Here is a 6,761-nt window from a genome sequence, read left to right as displayed (position 1 = left end):
TACCATATTTTTCCCCTGAAGCATTATACTCAGTTTTGCTGGGTAGGTGATTCTTGGTTTTAATTCTAGCTCCTTTGAATTCTAGAATATCATGTTCCAAGCCCTTTGATCCCTTAATGTAGAAGCTGCTAGGTCTTGTGTTGTCCTGATTGTGTTTCCATAACAACTAAATTATTTCTTCCTGACTGCTCACAGTATTTTCTCCTTGATCTGGGAACTCTGGAATTTAGCTATAATATTCCTAGGGGTTTTCTTTTTAGGATCTTTTTCAAGAGGCAATCAGTAAATTCTTTCAATTTCTGTTTTGCCCTCTCATTTTAGAATATCAGGGCAATTTTGCTTGATAATTTCTTGAAAGGGGATTTCTAGGCCTTTTTTTAAATCATGGCTTTCAGTTAATTCAATAATTTTTTAAATTCTTTGTCCTGGATCTATTTTCCAAGTCAGTGGTTTTTCCAATGAGATATTTCACATTGCTTTTTTTTTTGCCTTTTGGAGGACAATTGGGGTTAAATAACTTGCCCAAGGTTACACAGCTAGTTTTTTTGTGTTAAGTGTCTGAGGCCAGAACTGAACTCAGGTCCTCCTGACTCCAGGGCCAGGGCTTTACACACTGCACCACCAGCTGCCCCCACATTGCCTTCTATTCTATAGTATCTTGACTTCTCATAAAGTCATTAGCTTCCATTTGTTTCAATCTAATTCTGAAGGAATTATTCTCTTCAGTGATTTTTTGAAATTCTTTTTCCATCTGGCAAATTTGGCTTTTTAAGGCATTCTTCTCCTCATTGGCTTTTCAGGCCTCTTTTGCCATTTGAATTAGTCTATTTTTAAGGTGTTATTTTCTTCAGTCAGGCTGTTGACTCGTCTTTTTTTATTTTCTTGCATCATTCTCATTTCTCTTCCCAATTTTTCCTCCACTTCTCTTGCTTGGTTTTCAAAATCATTCTTGAACTCCTCCATGGCCTATAACAAGTTCATATTTTTCTTGGGAGCTTTTGATGCAGGAGTTATGACTTTGTTGTCTTCCTCCCATTCCATGCTTTGATCCTTTTTGTCCCTGGAAAAGATTTGTATGGTCTGATTGCACTTCCTTTGCTTACTCATGTTGCCAGTCAATTACTTGAGTTTTGAACACTTTGCCACAGTAGACCTCTGCTTTCAGAATGGAGAGACCTTTGTCTCAGACCACTAGGGTTTCACAGCTGCTGGAGCAATTAAGAGGGTGCCCGCTTTGTAGCCTCCACAGGCTCTGGCACCTGGCCACACACTCCAGGACCTCCACCCAAGACAGAAATCCAGATCCAAGCAGGTCAAAGCAAGAATGATTACCCTCTGTATGGTCACTTGGTCCCCCTATGACCTGCAGGCCAGGAACTCCTGAAGCAGCTAAGCAGCAGCTGCCACACCTCTGCAGCTTCTTGCCCCAGGGAACGGGTTGAACCATGCTCTTCAGTCCACTCCTGTTCCAATGGAGTTCCACACTAACCTTTTACTTTGTCTTTGGCTTTTATGGTTTGAGAAGTCTGGAAACCACCACAGCTGCTGGTGCTTCACTCTCCTGAAGTCTGCTCTGGCCACTGCTGGTTGGGACTGCCCTTGGGCCAAAACTGCTCTTGCAGGGCTGGGCTGGGCTTGTAGCTCAGTTCAATAGACCCTTCCTGCACACCTGCCGGGCTGCCTTCAGCAAGAGAATTGTTTCTCTCTGTCACTTTGTGGGTTCTGTAGCTCTAAAATTTGTTTAGAGTCATTTTTAATATGTATTGGAGGAGGTGGAAGCCAGAGCCATGGCAAAGTCCTATTTCTACTCCCTTTCATAAATTTTAAAAGTTTCTTAGGTCAGGTAGAAGATTTAGGTGAGGATAGAAAGAGCAAATAGTGCATAAACTGAAATTTTCTGAAGTTTTAGAATCACCTAGAAACTTCTAGATTTGGAACCAGAGAAACAGAGCCCCATTTAGAGCTGTTCCAAGAATAAACCTATCATCCAAGAAAAGATGTCTAGGGACCAGTTGACTACATGAGACATCCAGGAATCAAAATGTGCTAGTTAAATGAATATTGAGAATGGATCACTAGAATACAAGGAAATTTGATTTTAATTATGTTTAGGTTTTCCTGATTACCTTGGTGACATATAAATCTCCCTTTTTACTATTAGTCCATTGTGAGACCTCTAAATAGTGTGATCTATATCTGATTTACTGTAATTATGCAGTTTTGGGAAGTGTGAGAAAAACTGTATTGTATGTATCAAACCTAGCCTTGCAAGACTGGGAAACTGGACCATCTCTATGTGTTGTTTAGAGACTCTTAACTAAGGAACTATGTTATGCTGACCAGAAACTCAGATTCAAAGGTTGATAAAAGGAATTTTCTCACAATTATCAACACATATGTCTTATGAGGGACCCTACAAGGTCCTTCTAACTTCTCCCACACCTGCCAAACTTGTGGGTGTGGACCCTTGGATCATCAGAAGAAAGCCCCTGCTCTTTACTGAATGGCAGGAACCTCAAGTTTCATCTAGTATGTACTCAGAAGTAGCTAATGTCCAGATTAGACAGCTGTCCCAATTCTGGATGAGGGTTGAGTATGCTATCCTACTTTTCCCCCCTCTTTTTTGTTATGTGCCCAACCTTAAAGACCCTGATTCAAGTGTTTGTTGGCATTGTCTCCCTGTGCATTCTTGCCCCCTCCCCACTTTGCTGCTTGCAGACAAACAATGGCTCTCAGTGATACCTGGGACACACTTCTGCAGTAGGTACCCTCAAGGGCAGCAGTTCTTTCAGAATATCCCCTTCCCCACTTGGGTCAAAAGGAAGAAATATCAAGATATTAGGAACACCCTGTTTTCCAGAACTGAGGCCCAGCAAGCAGCCCCGAGCTTGGCATAGCAAGAAATCATTCATGCTGGCCCTCTGGATGATCTAAGCCTCAACAAATTCCCAGAATTGTTTCATATAATTATTGTATTGTTTTGATCAGCACCAGGCTGTGTTCTGAGCTTGGACAAGCACCTGCTCTATTCATGTTCTAAGGTCATGAAGGGCTGTTATGAATCAATTTTGTCTCCTTGTTCCTGTTACCCCTCATTGTCAGAACCACAGCATACTGTGTAGCCATGGGCATAAATATTGAGATCTTCTCACTCTAAGCAAGTTCCCCCATTAGGATTGGGTTTCTGACACATGTGTCCTTGCTTGCAAGACATTTCCCTCATTTTGAAATTAAACTTCTGTTTGATTCCTGACTCTCTTTTCTCTAGCCTGCTCTGTTCAGCTTGGCCACCCAGACGTTAAAAGCTCATTCCATGCAGTTGACAATTCAGACTTAAAGTCTTGGGGTCAACCTTGATTACTTTCTCCTTCAAGAACCACATTCAGTAAACTGTCAATCTCTGTCAATTTCACTTCCATAACTTTTCTAGTATCTGCCCTGTTTCCTCTAATTATATCATCATTATCTTAGTTCAGGTCATCATCATTTTTCATATGGATTCTTTAAGTAGATTGCCTTACTCTAATCTCAGCCCTACCCAATACATCATTGACAGAGCTGACAAATCTGATCATGTTATTTCCTTTCTCAAAAACTTTCAGTGGCTTTTATTGCCTCTATGGATAAAAGGAAATTTTGAGGTCTTAATTTAATGCCTTAATCTAACTATTGAACCTCATTTCTCCCTTTCACTTGTATGTTACAACAAAACGGAAACTATTCCTTAAACTTAACATGTCACTTCCTGTTTTAATCTAGTATATAAACTGTCCACCATTCCCTCAATTTACTCCTTCCTCATCTCTGCCAGTCCAAATCCTCCAGGGCTAGGTGCCTTAATCTCCATGAAACATTCCTGACACCCTCACCTAAAACTATGGTTCCCTGACTTTTCAAAATTCCCTATTTCACTTTGGGTCTTTAATTTTTTATCATAACAGGCTACTTTTTAACATATTTGCCAATGTATATGCCTTTTCTCTCACTTTGAATGCAACTTCCCTTATGGTAGTGACTGTGGCATTTTAAATCTTTGTATTTCATAGATGAAACAGAAATAACCAGACCCCAGATTATCAGAGGAGATACACTGTGATGGCAAGCAAAGAAGTAGTTAGCACCTTGTTTCAGCAGTTTAATTATGTATCACCTTGTTTCAGTTCAAGTTTCTTTTAAGGCTTGTCCATGATTATATCAAGTCTTTTGTTAAGAAACAGAACTTGTAAAACCCTGATGCTAATGCAACAGTCAGTCGCAGAACAGGGAGGAGCTTAATGACCATGTATAAGGAGAAGACCAGGCTGGGGGAGAGCAGAACTGGGAGGAAGCAAGACTGTGGCACTGGTGCTTTGTCTGTATGTTTTGATGTTACATTGTCAGAATTATCTGCTGATAGAGGATGTTGTTGTTGTTACAGAAGCCCTGGGACCTTAGTGCTGGTTTAGAAGCCTGGAAAGAGGATTTTTCATGTCTGTTTACAGAAGTCCTGGAGGAGGGTTTCACTCTTGGTTTTTAGAGGCGCTGAGACTATACCGATGACTTGGGTCGATTTCTCAGACCTTGTTTGAGTCTATGTTGATTTCACAGGAAGAAAGTGAATTGATGATAGTGCCAGCAATGCATGTGAATGTTATTGTGGCTTTGTTAAGCTTTGTCTTCCTGGGAACAGAAACTGTGACAGACGTGAGGTGGACTGGACACTGTGAGCCTCAGTATGGAGCAGGAACTGGACAAGCAGCTGGATGAGGAGTTGGCAGCTGTCTGCCTTTGAACTCAGGTGACAGTTGGGTATATTCAAGCAGGAGATAGGACCATGGAAGAGGAACATTGAATGTGGCAGCCAGCCTTAAGTCAAGATGAAAAGACCCCTCCTTGGGTATTTAATGCAAACTGAGAAGATCCTCTTTTACTGTGGCCTAGGGGTGGGGGGACTTTGTACTCTGCTGTACCTCTTCAGGATGACTGAGTTAAGGATAATTAGAAACTAATCTCTAATTAAGAAGAAAGAAGACTTTTTGACTGAGAGATTAAGGCAGTATGACCTGGGGGTGGAGAACTTTGACCTTGTACTTTGTGTCCCTTAAGGAGGCTTGCTTCCTAAGGATGATTGAGTTAGGGACTTACTGAGTGATATCTTTTGTTTAAAACTATGTGGCCACTTTAGTGAGAACTTGTTATGCTATAACATTGTGAATGTTGTACTTTGGTTTCTGACAATGTTTTGTCTTAGTTTTTTTTTTTTTCAGCAGTTGGGGTTAAGTAACTTGCTCAAGGTTATACGCCCAGTTGTTTTGTGTGGGTGCCAAATATCTGAGGCTGGAACATATCCCAGGTCTCCCGATGCCAGGGCTGGTGCTCTTACTCACTGTGCCACCTGGCAGCCCCAAAATTATGGAACGCTTCACGAATTTGTGTGTCATCCTTGTGCAGGGGCCATTCTAATCTTCTCTGTATTGTTCCAATTTTAGTATACGTGTTGCTGAAGCGAGCACTGTCTTAGTTTGTTAATGAATAAATATAGAGTTCACTATACTATATAATCAGAACCTTGAAGCTATTCACAGCAGCAGCAGTCCTCTGGAAAGCTGCTCTTGCTTGGCTTTACATACACTCACAACGGCAAAGACTCCTTGAAGAAATAAAATAACAAATCTTACATATGCTTAAACCACAAAGGAGCGGGAGGCATCAGGTTAAAGGATATTTAAAGGGGATGTTGTAGAAGATGACAGATTAGATAAGATACACTGACCTGAATGATCAAGCAGATTCCTGAAATTGAGGAAGTTTTGAGGTCTCCCTGGACAGATGTTATTATACAGGATGTTCTTGTGGTGGGGTCATTGAGATGGGGAGTGTGGCAAGGAGGTTCTTTAGTTGGTGAACTAATGCTTAGCACAAGATGTAGGGAGAAGCACTCAGTTTGTCATCCACAATTCCCATTGCCTAGAAAATTTCTTTGCACATTGTGGGCATTTTAAAAATTTTAAATAGTTCTATGAAGAGGTATCATCATGGACTGAGACAAAATAAAAAGGTCCTTCTATCTCCTTGTTCCTGACATGAGTGATTCTATCTTTAAAATAGCTTTTATTTAAGTGTCAGTTAACAGTCATGTTTATGCCTCCATATGTTGTTATTTTCTCTTTTCTACTTCTAATGCTATATTTACTGTGTCTACAAAATAAAATGAAGTTGTCTTGCTTTTCTTCCCCTAACCCCAGTGAAAGAGTAACGGTTATCTGCCTTGCCTCTAAGGTCACCTGAAGATCCAGGCTGCCTACTTTCTATTCTTCCTTATTTCCTTCACCATGTATATAATTTAGGGGATGGTTTGAATGCATAGTTCAATTGGCTGACAGAGAGAAGCTGTCAATCAACTCCTCCCTTCCATGACTTGTAGAAAAAAATAAAGCTTTTATATCTGGTGTGTATCCTAGACTTGTAACCTGTAATCATTTTACTATGATGATGCCTGCATCAAAATGGGCACAGGCTGAACTGAGAAGTGTGGCATGATGGACATGAGCCAGGCAGGTGTAGCAGCAAGCACCCCAAGCGTCCTCAGGGTGGCTGCCCATACAGGTTCTTGGATCTGATTTGATAAAGGAAAGCAACTCAAAATGGGTTAACAAGCTTACTTTAATCAGTCAGACGTATATCGTTTACCTTGTTCAGGGGAAAAAGGTCAGCACCCCGAATTTCAAAGTATACAGGCAGAATTATCAAGACAGAAACAGATCAAGTAGACAGATTTCCAA

The 6,761-nt window shown here is 40.8% G+C and overlaps 1 non-coding gene across 1 annotated transcript; it reads right to left on the bottom strand.

Annotated features, from left to right (window-relative positions):
* Nucleotides 1–5,385: 5,385 nt before the first annotated feature.
* On the bottom strand, nucleotides 5,386–5,492 carry LOC138170745 (U6 spliceosomal RNA). The gene has a single exon (XR_011170724.1). It is a non-coding gene; the product is annotated as a U6 spliceosomal RNA (small nuclear RNA).
* Between the last annotated feature and the right edge of the window lie 1,269 nt (nucleotides 5,493–6,761).

The sequence above is a fragment of the Petaurus breviceps genome, unplaced genomic scaffold (genome assembly GCF_028583685.1).
Source record: "Petaurus breviceps papuanus isolate PSGF00001 unplaced genomic scaffold, PetGlider_PUasm1.0 38, whole genome shotgun sequence".
NCBI lineage: Eukaryota > Metazoa > Chordata > Mammalia > Diprotodontia > Petauridae > Petaurus > Petaurus breviceps.
This window is presented reverse-complemented; position numbering and strand designations above follow the sequence as displayed.